The sequence below is a fragment of the Paroedura picta genome, chromosome 2 (genome assembly GCF_049243985.1).
Source record: "Paroedura picta isolate Pp20150507F chromosome 2, Ppicta_v3.0, whole genome shotgun sequence".
Taxonomy (NCBI): domain Eukaryota; kingdom Metazoa; phylum Chordata; class Lepidosauria; order Squamata; family Gekkonidae; genus Paroedura; species Paroedura picta.
The window spans coordinates 112681516-112695858 of record NC_135370.1 but is presented as its reverse complement, the minus strand read 5'-3'; the positions used below and the strand labels follow the sequence as shown (position 1 = coordinate 112695858).

At 43.7% G+C, this 14343-nt stretch overlaps 1 protein-coding gene across 7 annotated transcripts in view; it reads left to right on the top strand.

Moving 5' to 3' along the window:
- SHANK2 (SH3 and multiple ankyrin repeat domains 2) overlaps positions 1–14343 on the top strand; it is a 510912-nt gene that overhangs the window by 207756 nt on the left and 288813 nt on the right. The gene's annotated exons all lie outside the window — the stretch shown is intronic.

The following is a 14343-nucleotide window of genomic DNA, read 5'->3' as shown; positions in this document are numbered from 1 at the left end:
CTCGACAACCTCTCTATCCATGTTAACCTGCCACCCAGACACTATCCTTTGGCTACAGCCATCTCTAGATGTGCCTAAACACTTTGACCTGTGGGAAAAAACAGATGTAAAATAGGCACTAAGCCTTTCTGCTTTCTCTGCATCTTTCGTTAGAGTTTGTCCATCCGCACCCAACAGTGGGCCTATTGCCTCCTTTACTTTACGTTTGCTCCTCACATAACTGAAAAATCTTTTCTTGTTACAATGGGCTTCCCTGGCCAATCTTAGCTCACTCTCAGCTTTGGCCTTTCTGATGATTGATCTACAGTGCTTAGTAACCTTTAGGTACTCTTCTTTAGAGCTCTGTCCTTCCCTCCATTTCCTGAACATTTTCCTTTTCTTTCTTAGTTCCTCTTGAAGTTCTCTGTTCATCCAAATAGGCTTCTTAGAGCTCCTGCAGTGTTTTCGTATTTCTGGAATAGAAGAAGAAGAAGAAGAGTTGGTTCTTATATGCCGCTTTTCCCTAACCGAAGGAGGCTCAAAGCGGCTTACAGTCGCCTTCCCATTCCTCTCCCCACAACAGACACCCTGTGGGGTGGGTGAGGCTGAGAGAGCGCTGATATCACTGCCCGGTCAGAACAGTTTTATCAGTGCCGTGGCGAGCCCAAGGTCACCCAGCTGGTTGCATGTGGGGGAGCGCAGAATCGAACCTGGCATGCCAGATTAGAAGTCCGCACTCCTAACCACTACACCAAGCTGGCTCTCAATCAATAGTCATTGATTGAGCATGCAATAGCTCTTGTTTGAGTAGCGCCCACCCTTCACATGCTCCCCTTCCAGCATTCTCGTCCATGGTATGACACTCATCATGTCTCTGAGTTTATTAAAGTTTGCCCTACAAAAATCCAACATCCGCGTCTGGCTACAAGCTTCCTTGGCTCCCCATCTCAAAAGGAATTCTATGAGGACATGGTCACTTCCCCCTAGGGTAGTCACCCCCCCACCTCCTTCACCTCATCCACCAACTCTTGCCTGTTGGTCAGTATTAAGTCCAGTATGGCTGAACCTCTTGTGGGTTCATCTACCATTTGATAAATGAAATTGTCAGCCAGGCAGGTCAGAAACTTGCATGACTGAGGACGCTTCGCAGAGTTTGTTTCCCAGCACACATCTGGGAAATTGAAGTCACCCATGATGACAAGGTCCTGCCGTTTGGATATTTTCTCAAGCTGCTCACAAAGTGCAGCATCCACATCCTCTCGTTGGTCAGGCGGTCGGTAGCAGACACCAACCACCACACTGTTTGTTTTCCCCTCGCTTATTTTCACCCAGATGCTTTCCACTGTAGATATGCTCTCCTTCACTAGAATTTCCTGACAGGTAAACCCTTTCTTCACATACAGTGCCACTCCTCCACCTCTTCGATCTATCCTGTTTTTTCTGAACAGTTCATATCCATCCACTATTACATTCCAGACATGAGAATCATTCCACCAAGTTTCTGTGATGCCTACTAGATCATACCTTTCCATCAGCATGAGAAGTTCCAGCTCTTCCTTTTTATTGCCCATGCTTCGGGCGTTAGTATAAAGACATCTGAATCCTTTTACTTTTGGTTCCCTATGAGCTGGCCTTGCCGGTTGGGCTGCCTCCGATAGTTTTCCTTCCATACACTCCCTTTGTTGATCGTCCCCTTCCCCTAGTGGCTTTAGTTTAAAGCTCTCCTGATGAATCTCCCCAAGTTCCAGCCAAACACATTCTTCCCCAGTTTCGATAAGTGCAGTCCATCAGGTGCTAGTAGGCCTTCCTCAATAAAGCCTATCCCATGGTCCTAGAAACCAAATATCTCCTGCCGGCACCAACTTTTCTCCAGGATTTATCTGATAAAGACTGTTTTTCAACCTTTAAATCTGATAATACAAAAGAGTTAGGCATGAGTTCTGTTCTTTCAACTAAAACCAGACAGAAAACTTCAGAGAATTTACTTTTACTGGAAAATTGATAGTTTTCCATTAAGCAAGATGTTAGAATATACAGGCATGTGACCCTACAGTCACTGAAGAAATAAGTTCTAATATTTCTTAATCATATTATAATAAGTAATATTTTAAAAATACACTCAATTTCAAGTTATTGTCTCATTTCTTTCAGGGATGATCAAATAAGCCCAAAGCACACACACATCTAGAATTCTCATTTAATCTTCTTCTGAGAGTTCCACTAAGACAACTCTGTTGATCAGCCTCCTAAAGAGCTCACAAAATGAAAATTTCATTGTGATTTTCTCACCCATCAATATAAAGTTTGCCAGAGCTCAACTAAACAGTCAAATATGCAGAGGGTGATTATGATGGTACCGCTTTACTCTGCTCACTTGGAGTACTGTGTTCAGTTTTGGGCACCCCAGTTGAAGAGGGATGTTGACAAACTGGAGTGTGTCCAGAGGAGGGCAACAAAGATAATGAGGGGTTTGGAGACCAAGATGTATGAGGAAAGGTTGGGGGAGCTTGGTCTGTTTAGCTTGAAGGGGAGACAAGTGAGAGGGGGATCAGATAACCATCTTCAAGTATTTAAAAGGGTGCCATATCGAGGATGGAGCAGAGTTGTACTCTCTCTTGCCCCAGAGGGACAGACTAGAACCAATGGGATGAGATTAATTCAAAAGAAAACCTGTCCAAACATCCAGAAGAAGTTCCTGACAGTTAAAGTGGTTTCTCAGTGGAACTGCTTCCCCAGGAGGGGGTGGGTTCTCCATCTTTGTAGATTTTTAAACAGTGGCTGGATAGCCATCTGACAGAGAGGCTTATTCTGCGAAGGTTCAAGGTGGTGGCAGGTTAGAGTGGATGAGCGATAGGGTTGTAGGTGTCCTGCATAGTGCAGGGGGTTGGACTAGATGACCCAGGATGTCAACTCTGTTATTCTATGATTCTATGAAAAGCTATTTAATTGATTGTCCCCTTGGTTATCTGCAAGTACCATTGCCGCTTACTCATGTGATTTTTCGATTGTGGCAACATTGTGACAACAAAACAGTGTAAGATAAACAATGGGAATGCACAGGTCTTTTTTGGAACTGTTGCAGATTGCTTGCAAGAGTGTAGTGCTTTTCGGAGGGTGAATCCACTTTTGGCAATTCCCCTTTAAGCGCTACAATGAAGCGCTTTTAGCTGATCGTTTTCAGGAGTGTGGCAGATTGTGTGCGATGTCGTGCATAACTGAAAATTAGTAGCGATTACAATTTGCCATACTCCTGCTACATTTAACTTGTGCGGAATGGGCCACAGTATTCAGTTTGAAATATATTTCTTTAAGAAGTCCTAGTACACTTTGATGGTTGGTTTTCTTAAGAATCAATTGTTGGATAGGGGTGTAAAGAGTATTCAAGGAGAGCTGTATGATTGCCTGTCTGAATATGCCCTCTAAAGAGTACTTGGTTTGGCTATGGCCAACCAACTGGTAGTCTCCAGCCCCAAAGAAGTGTGACTGGCCTTTGCCTGGTGGAACAAGCTCCTGGGGAACATCAGGACCCTGATGGAGCTAACACAGTTCCAAAGGCCTCCATGATGCAGCTCTTGTGCCAGGCATATCTTTGAGGCTAGAACATCATATGGGCCTGGCCCGCTGGCCTTGGGTTCTCCTCCTACTCTCCTTATCTAAGGAGACTATTTGGTAACAACTCTGTTAAGCTAATTGAAAAACCATGCTGCTAACTTTTATTGTTTTAATATATTTATATATTGTATTCATATATTGCATGGTTTTATTATATACATTGGTGTATATAATAAAATTATATACATTGTTGTTGTTGTAAGCCACTATATATGGCTTACAGAGATCAGCTCCCCTGGATAAAATGGCTGCTTAGGAGGGTGAACTCTATGGCATTGCACCCAACTGGGGCTCCTGTTCTCCTTAGGTCCCACCTCCAAATTGTCAGGGATTTCCCAACCTAAAGGTGGCAACCCTAGTGGTAGGTTGTAGTTCCAAGTTGTAGGTTGTAGTTCCAAGCCTGTTGCTGAAACTTCAACTTAACACATCAGACGTGGTATCAGAAGTTGGAGTTTGCATAATGGCTTTCTTGTTGGGACATCTGCATTGAATGGAAAGAATGGAACAGTTCAAGGCCCCCACTGAGCTAAGCTTCATTGGGAATTTAGTAGAAACTAGAAAAATTGGGGACAGAAATTAAAATTGTAGCTACCAGTTGCAAAAACTGGGGATGACTCAGATGGTTATAAAATTGCTGTAATGTTGCACTGTATAGGAGACAAGTCATTGGAAATACATAATGGTCTGCCTGATATCTCTGCAGACTCTGCAAAGAAGACACTAGAAGAATCACTTGCTACACTCAAAACTATTGTGAACCCCGGAACAAAAAAAAAACCTTTTTGAATGGCTTCAGTTCTGGCATTTCACTTATGATGAGACAGCAAACATAAGCTCCTTATTACAATGTCTAGTGAGAAACCTCAGCACTGTGAATTTGGGACTCCACGGACTTTATATTAACTGGCAGGATTATCTTTGGCATTTCAAACAGCAAGGTCAAAGAACAGTTCCTGGGAAACTAGGGTTGTGAACTCTAGACTGGGAAATTTCTGGAGATGTGGGGGCAGAACCTGAGAAAGGCAGTGTTTGGGGAGGGGATAGACCTCAGACGATCAGAGTCCCATAAAGTCCTAGAAGATCAAAATCCCAGAGAGCCAGTTTGGTGTAGTGACTAGGAGTGCGGACTTCTAATCTGGCATGCTGGGTTCGATTCTGCACTCCAGCATGCAGCCAGCTGGGTGACCTTGGGCTTGCCACAGCACTGATAAAGCTGTTCTGACCGAGCAGGGATATCAGGGCTCTCTCAGCCTCACCCACCTCACAGGGTGTCTGCTGTGGGGAGAGGAAAGGGAAGGTGACTGTAAGCCGCTTTGAGCCTCCTTCAAGTAGAGAAAGGTGGCATATAAGAACCAACTCTTCTTTTTCGTCTTCTTCTCCTCCAAAGCAACCTTCATTTCAACTGAACGAATTTCTGTCATCTGGAGTTCAGTTGTAATTCTGGGAGATTTCCAGGTCCTGCCTGGAGGTAGGCAACTCTATGAAAAGCCCCCAAGTTAATTGTTGTTCAGACAGTTAATATTTGTAGAGCAAAAGACCTAACGAGAGCTCAAACGTCTACAATTCAGAATTCTAGCAATTCAGTACAGGAAGGAACAACCCAAACACCCTCTAAACAAAATCTAGCACTCCTCTCTTGCAGAGGGCTTTGCAACTACAAAGAGCAATTCTTGCAAGTGATGTAAACATGTCTACAGACCATGACAATGCCCAGCTTTTGGAAAAAGCTTGCTGTAAGTGTGCTGGGAGAAAACATTTTGCAGAAATGTGCAACACATGCCCTACCATTCTGCTTGAGATGAATACCCTATTAATAGGAGGAATGACTACACATCAGCAAACTAAGCAATTGGGAGGCCAGATGATAATTGGTATAGCACTGTGACTGTTGTTGGCTTACTGGTTTGTTTCAAGTTAGAATCTGTGGTGGTTGGCGGGAGTGTGTGTGTGTTTAACTGAAGTGGTTATTGAGAGGGGGTTGAATGTGCATGTGGGACAGTTGGAATGAGGGGATGTGTGAGGCCAGGAAGCTCCAGGGCTTGTGGGGGTGGTGGTAGACAGGGGTTCTGAAGGATGGATTCTAAATCGTATTGTAGCCCACTAAGGTCCCTGTTCTCCTCAAGTTCCATCCCCAAATATCAGGAGTTTCCCAGCCTGGATCTGGCAGTGCTATCCTCCCCTCTCCCCCCTTCCAGGGTTGCTAATTTTCACCTGGCCTCTGGTGGAGATGTGGAGGGAAGGGTTGCCAGATCCAGGTTGGGAAACTCCTGGAGATTTGCGGAATACAGGAACTTGGAGAATACACTTGGGGAATACAGGAACCTCAGTGGGGTACAATGCCAGAGTTCCTACCCTCCAAATCAGTCATTTTCTCTATGAAAACTGTTCTTTGTAGTCTGGAGATGAGCTATCGTTCCAGGGGATCCACAGGTCCCATCTGGATCCTGGCATCCCTATCTGAGAGCTACTACACTTAGAACCAGTGCAGGGACTATGTGCATCTTGCACAAGGATTCCTTTCTTCCCAAGTTTCCTCTTGCCCTGGCAGCCATTTCTGACCATGGGGAAATATATTCTCACGTCTTGCTAGGATTGCCAACCTCCTAGTGGTACCTGGAAATCTCCCCCAGTTACAAGTAATCTCAAAATCACAGAATTTTCCTGAGATAATTTCTGTTTTACATGGTGGGCTTTATAACAGCTGAGATAAGATGAATGCTTCCTTGTTTTGCTAAGGCAAATTTTGTCATTTAGCATACTGCACACACAAAAATGAAACTAATGTCTTATATAACAAGTGTTTCATTTTATTAGTGATGCTATGCATACTGTAAACATGTGACTTCCAAGGGCATGGCGGAGAGGCATGGCTTGATGACATCACTTCCAGGGATTCTTGAAGCCTGAAGAATAGTTCAGGGATTTCTCAACAGCATGCGACCAGTTATAAGTTAAAAATCCCAATTCAATTAAACCCCAAACACAGTTAAAATACACAAAAATAATAGCACCTAACTGTAGCAGCATAAACCCGCCCCCCCAGAATCCCTCCCTCCACGAGTCCCGGTCAGCCAGCTTGAATCTGCAGGCAGCAGCTGTTGTTGATCTTAATGGCCCTCCCATAAGAGGAGGGGAGGGTGGGGGTGACCCAGGATTTTCTGGTTCTAGCCTCGACCAAAAGCCTGTTGAAAAAGTTTCATCCTGCAGTCCCTGCAGAATTGTGACAGATCTTACAGAGCCCTCAACTGGTCTGGGAGCTCATTCCACCAGGTGGAGGCCAGGGCCAAAACAACTAGGGTAACATTCACCTTTGTTCTGTGTACTCTGTGTTGCGGGTATCCTGAAGTGCCCTGAGGGTATTGTGTTGACCTTGTCTCCACCATTGGATCAGCCTTTCTCAACAATTTTACTGTTGAGAAATCCCCAAAGTATTTTTCTTTGTCTAAAAAGAAATATATATATTTGTGTGTGTGTGTGTGTATGTGTGTGTATACCTGAGGGACCGCCTCTCCACCTACACTCCTCAAAGAGCCTTGCACTCTACAACTTCATAGAATCATAGAATCATAGAGTTGGAAGGAGCCATACAGGCCATCTAGTCCAACCCCCTGCTCAACGCAGGATTAGTCCTAAGCATCCTAAAGCATCCAAGAAAAGTGTGTATCCAGCCTTTGCTTGAAGACTGCCAGTGAGGGGAAGCTCACCACCTCCTTAGGCAGCCTATTCTACTGCTGAACTACTCTGACTGTGAAATTTTTTTTCCTGATATCTAGCCTATATCGTTGTACTTGAAGTTTAAACCCATTACTGCGTGTCCTCTCATCTGCAGCCAACAGAAACAGCATCCTGCCCTCCTCCAAGTGACAACCTTTCAAATACTTAAAGAGGGCTATCACTACTTCCAACCTCCTGGTGGTCCCTGGCCCCAAGGAAGCCCGCTTGACCTCAACCAGGGCCAGAGCTTTCTCCATTCTGGCCCCCTCCTGGTGGAACAAGCTCCCAGAGAAGATCAGGGTCCTGACAGAACCTAAACAGTTCCACAGGGCCTGCAAAAGGGAGCTCCTCTGCCAGGCATTTGCTTGAGTTCGACCCAAACCAGCGCTTCCAATTGGCCCCCAAGCCCCCCCCCCCACTACGACTTGACACTAATTGGCCTTTTCCACTGGGACCCAGTAATAGTTGAGCTGAGACTCTTGCAATTTCTGTTTTCTAATGTTATTGTTATGATCATGTTAAGTTATTATTGTTATAATGTTATTACTGTTTTCACCTGTTAAATATGTTATCTGTATCTTTTCCTGTTTCCTGTAAAGTGTCCTGAGCCCTTACAGAGGGCGGTATATAAATATAACAAACAAACAAACAAATAAAATAAAATAAAAATCAAATCAAGAGATGCCATCATGGCTCAGTGCAAGAGTGGCTCTGTCATATGCAGTCTTAGATTCTGTGCTATAGACAAAGGGGATCCACAGTTGTTGGAGAAGGCCGGCTGCATGGCACTTGATTTGATCAGGCATACCAATAATCTAGCACTGCATCCACAAACTCAATGGTGGACCTTTTCAAATATTATTATGATGTTTTAAAGGTCTTCGATGCTTTTCAGATATACATCATATTTATGTAGACCCTGCAGTACCAGCAGTGGTGAATGGGTACACAAGGATCCCATATGCTGACCTTGCTCCCCTAAAATTAGTCCTGGAAGATTTTGAGGTAAAAGGGCTTGTCACAAGGGTGACCAAGTCAAATACATGAGTCAACAGCCTGGTGATAACTCATAAAAACTATGGATCACGCAGGTTATGTCTCAATCCCAGAGATTTCAACAAGGCAATTAAGTGACAGCACTTCTCAGTACCTACAGTAGAGGTTGAGGGGAACCTGGGTGTCAAAAAGTAATTCACCCATAGGGAAGATATTATTTCAGCCACCTGCTCTTTGGCATCAAGTCTGACAGTAAGGTCTTTCAGCAGAAAAATCACAAATGTTTTGCTGATATCCCAGGTTTATATAACTGCAGAGTGCATGTTTATTGTGGCATCCACCAGAACATGATGAGGGGTTTCAGCAAGTCCTTGAAAGAGCAAAAAGAATTAGTTAAATTCAACAGAGACAAAATTAAATTCCAGATGGACACAGATAAATATATGGACCACATATTCTCTCAGGATGACGTGCAACAGGATGACAGCAAAGTGAAGGCAAAAGTCAAGCTACCCTCCCACAGGCAAAAAGAATCTCCAAAGGTGTGCAGCTGGTAGAGTAGCCCTCAGCCAGAGGGTTTGCAGCTGGTCCTAGTCTTATCAGAGGAAAGAGGCACAGGTGAGCCCAATCTACCCTGAGAGTGAGCTGACTGGCGTGTCCATCTCCTAACAGCTGTCAGGGTAGATTGCCTCCTCTGATGCTGCCATGTGGGGCTTGCTGGGGTCTTCACCTGAGACCGGGGGTAGAATCATAGAATCATAGAATAATAGAGTTGGAAGGGCCACATGGGTCATCTAGTCCAACCCCCTACACTATGCAGGACACTCACATCCCAATCAATCATCCACTGTAACCTGCCACCCCTTTGAGCCTTCACAGAATCAGCCTCTATGTCAGATGGTTATCTAGCCTCTGCTTAAAAATTTCCAAACATAGAGAACATACTCCCTCCAAAGGAAGCCTGTTCCACTGAGAAACTGTTCTAACTGTCAGGAACTTCTTCCTAATGCTTCAGCTTCAGCCTGACATGCACTGGCCGGGGGAAAAGGCCAGTCAGTCAGTCAGTAACCTTTTATTGGCATAAAAAGTATAAGACATATAAAAATAGGGTTTAAAATTTCAACAAAATAATAAAATGGGGTTACATGACCAAACAGATCTTAAAATGATTAAATAAACTATAAGAGATAAAATACAAGGTAGGCAGCATATTATAAAAGCATCTTAGTTAAAACTCTGGCAACTAAAATGGTTATCTCTGGGTCTTTGTCAGAGAGCAGAAATTGCAAGGTCATAGATTTACTTACAGAAGGCTTGTTTCCCAGCAAGGCAACAAAGCTGTCATCCCAACACTGCTCATATAAGGGGCAATCTAACAAAATGTGTGAGACAGAGTCAGGGCAACCAGAACCACACGGACAGAGTCTCGCATGGTATGGGATATGGTGGAATCTTCCCTCTAAGACCTTTGAGGGGAAAGCATTCATTCGTGCCAGGAGAAAAGCTCTTCTCAGGGGTGGGACATCAAGGAGATGCAAATATGTAGGCATAATATTTCTCTGCATAATGATGCCAAAGAATGCTGGTGAGCAGACTCGAGGCTGGGTAGGTATGAGTTCCTGCTGCTCATGGTCTAATATTCTCTGTTTAATAATCCGGAAGATACATTTTTCTTCCAGAGGTAGTAGGGAGTTCAGATCGATGCCAATGGAGACTAATTTTTGTTCAATAGCCTGGAACCATTGAAATTTAAGAGGGTCACTTTTTAGACAAGTTAAAAGGCTGCCAGTTTCTATTCTAAAAAACAGTCTGACCCAAAATTTAAAAGTAGCTATCCAGGCCCTTGTCTCTACCCTAATTTGGCCAAATTCTGCGCAAATGGCATGGTAGGAGACACAGTTGGGAACCCCTGCAATTTGCCTATAGAAAGCAGATTGAACACCCTCAATAGATTTATTAAAGGCAGGAACCCATAAGGGGCATCCAAACAGGAGCTGGGACATTACTTTGGCATTAAAAATTTTAATTGCTGCAGGGATAAATTGGTTACCTTTCACAGAGAAAAAGAACTGTTTTATCAAAGAAGATGAGGATTTGGCCAGATTGATAGCTCGTTGGCAGTGGGAGCTCCATTTCTGGTTATACTGGAAGGTAACACCTAGATACTTAAATGTTTTGACTTGTTCTATTGAAGTGCCTCCAATAGACCAAGTCATTGCATGCCAGCTCTTAGAGAAAACCAAAACTTTTGTTTTACCATAGTTAATTACTAACTTATTATCTTGGCAATATTGGTAAAAGGTGGATAAGTATCGTTGTAAGCCAACCCTTGTATATGAGAGTATTGTAGTATCGTCGGCATACAACAACAAAGGAATATGCTGGGAACCAAGTTTTGGGGGATGACCATTAATTGGTTCCAGTTTTAACGCTAAATCATTAATGAATAAATTGAACAACAAGGGGGCCAGAATACAGCCTTGCTTAACTCCAATGGTCATTGGAATCTTAGAGGTTAAGTCTCCCTTTGAAGAATACCGGACTTGGCAGGAGGTGGACACAAAGTTTTTGGATGAGAAACACAAGTCTCCTAATGTTTAGACGGAATTTCTTTTAAATTAATTAATTGGTTCTGGTCTGTCCCTCTGGGGCAAGAGAAATCAACCAGAGGTGCCGTTCCTCTGGTGAGTCTTCAGGACTGGCATACACATGAACATTAGGCTGGGTGCAGTCTGGCTGGGACCAGGTTGTTCTTCCTCTGGGGCATCAGGCTGGTCTTGAGAGCCAGTTTGGTGTAGTGGTTAGGAGTGTGGACTTCTAATCTGGCATGCTGGGTTCGATTCTGCGCTCCCCCACATTCAGCCAGCTGGGTGACCTTGGGCTCGCCACGGCACTGATAAAACTGTTCTTACCGAGCAGTGATATCAGGGCTCTCTCAGCCTCACCCACCCCACAGGGTGACTGTTGTGGGAAGAGGAATGGGAAGGCGACTGTAAGCCGCTTTGAGCCTTCTTCGGGTAGGGAAAAGCGGCATATAAGAACCAACTCTTCTTCTTCTTCTTCTTCTTCTTCTTCTTCTTCTTCTTCTTCTTCTTCTTCTTCTTCTTCTTCTTCTTCACTGGCAAGATCTCCAGGTGGTGCCTGGAGAGTGCTGGTCCCAGGCAATGGATCAGGATCAGCTGCAACCTCTGGAGAGCCCTCAGGGGGGCATGATAAAAGGATTCTCTGCACAATACAATATCTGGTTCCATATATACCAATGAATCCAGCATAACAACACCTCTCAAGACTCCTGCACCATAATGCCATTTGGCAATGGAAAACTAAATACCAGGCAGCTCTTTGATTTTACAGTTAAGTAAATTAATTAATTAATTAATTAATTAATCTTTTATTTTTATAGCCCACCCTTCCTGTGTGCTCGGGGTGGGTAAACAAAATAGATTTGATAATCGATAAAATTTAGTGCATGGTTCAAACCATCAAGTTCATCATCTGGAAAGTGCTATAAAATGGCAAGACCTTCAACTTGCAATGCCAGATCTGAGAAATGCTTCCATAAGTGGTTTGGATGCTGCTGTGACCCAGTTACTAATGGGAAGATAACATCAGACTCCTGTCCTCAGGCCTAGTGCATCACTAGAGGTGCAATCCAGATTTCAAGAATGGGACCAATGCAAGAAGGCCCAATATGACATCAACACAGTACCAATGCCCTCTTTTCAATAAGGGATTAGGATACATACAGCCACACAGTGGGTGCCAACATCAGTAACTAAAAAAATAAGTCTTCTACACTCATAGGGGATCACAACTTCTCAAGGCCACAGCTACCAAAAGAACAGAAGGTGCCATTGGACAATTTCATTTTATAGACACTGTCAAAAACTCAGGAGTGAGGAAGTAAAGAGCCCCTTGCTCAGGTACTAGTGCCATTAGAAAGGGTACTGAGCAGGGGATGGAAGAAGAAAAATAAAAGTTTTTTATACCTCATTTTTCTCTACCTTAAGGAGTCTCAAAGCAGCCTACAATTGCCTTTCCCTTCCTCTCCCTCAACCATCACCTTACGAGGCAGATGGAGCTGAGAGAATTACGAAAGAGCTGTGACTGGGCCAAGGTCACCCAGCAGGCTTCATATGGAGGAGTGGGGAAACAAACCCGGTTGTACAGATTAGAGTCCATTGCTCTTAACCACTACATCAAGCTGACTCTCTGGAGAGAGAAATGTTCCCCCTGCTATGGCAGAAACAACCAAACTAATTAGGCAAACACACAGTGAACCTGAGGTTAGTTTGTCCACAAAATTCAAGGATATTATTATAGCATAGTGTTAGAGTAATCTGAATGGTGAATGATGGATTAGTGACTTTTGTCTCCAAGTTCAGAAGTTCTTTTAATAATTTGACAATTGATCAGAAGATAGTATTAGCTTGAAGATGAAGGATGTGGTGATATATATGTATATATGTAAATGTATGTACCTTAAAGTGAGCCCTCACAAACTAGTTTGTTTTCCCCATTAAGAATTGTATGAGAGGGTCATCCTGGCGTGTGTTGGTTGTAGTTCCAAGTTTGTGTGAAGCAGTAAAGAAGCCTGTTGCTGAAGCTGCCAGAGTCTCCAGTGTGCTGACTGGACACTGAATCCTACACGCGACCCCAGACAGTACTAGAACCCTTAAGTAGATCCAGTTCAGGTAAAACTTTAAAATTAGATTTCAGTTACTGTTGTGTCAACAGCTGAGAATATCTTTTTTAGTTTGTATTAGTAATGCACACTGACATCATTTGTCTGTCACTCATGATATAAAGGACACCACAACTATATGATAAAAATAAAGCCGATCAGTTTTTTTTTAAGTGATACCATTAGTTCTACATGAGGAAAAGTCTAGCATCTTGCCTTCTTTTCACCATTGCAGCATCTTTAGTAGGCTTTCTAAAACATGTTTGAGGGTAGGGTATTCCTCCTGCACTGTCTAGCCCACCAGTTAAGATTGCCTCCCAAGCCCTGCTCTTTGCCCCTTACCTACAGAGGTGAACCACATGGTGATCAGTGACTGCTTTTTTCAGTGGTGGTATTTTCTCAGTTGAATAGATTCCCCTTGAGGCTTGCCGTTGTTCAACTGAAAACTGGGACTCTTTATTGTTAGACTCAAATGTTATCATACTTTGTAATCCGCGTTTTGTTTTACTTTGAATCTTTGCTTTTAAATTCAAATGTTGCTATCATTCAACTGTTATCATTCATTTTGTAATCAGCTTGCTGATCAGTTAACTTTCTATTATACTTGTGGTCTGCCTTACATTTCAGTAAGAAAGGTGAACTATAAATGAAAATAAATAAATATTAGTCCCCCTAGGACCTGGAAAGACTGCAGGCAGCTGTAAGGGAATTCACTGGCAGGGACAGCTCTCATGCAGCTTCCGAGCCTCAGAGGAAAGTGGAAGGAGATCAGGTGGTCAAGGGTGGGGGAAGGAAGGTGATTGGCTGGCTGCTGGACAGACAGGCAAGCCAGTTAGAGGAGGAGGCACTCAGGGGTGGGACAGCTGCCCTGAGTGGGTATTAAAGGCACTTAAGCCATGAGACACGCTCCTCCTCCAAGGCCTTACTAGAAATATATTATGTGGAACAGATTAATTTCCATTGTGTAGTTCACCTTGACTCTCAGTGAGGAAGTTGGACAATAAGTAACTACAGTATTTGCTGGCGTATAAGACTACTTTCCCCCCCTGAAAAACATGCCTCCAAGTGGGGGGGGTCGTCCTATACGCCGGGTGCACTTCAGTTGGGATAGACATAGCTGCCCACAGTGGCCCATAGTACTGTAATGTAATGTAACAAACTCTATATTTTGAGTGGAAATATTGGGGGGTCGTCTTATACGCCCGGTCGTCTTATACGCCCAGTCATCTTATACGCCCAGTCGTCTTATACGCTGGTAAATACGGTAAATAAAGCATGTTTCCTGGACCTAATCAACTGGAGTGACTATATATATAAGTGCTATGGACTTGATAGTGGCTTAATATTATTAAGTTACC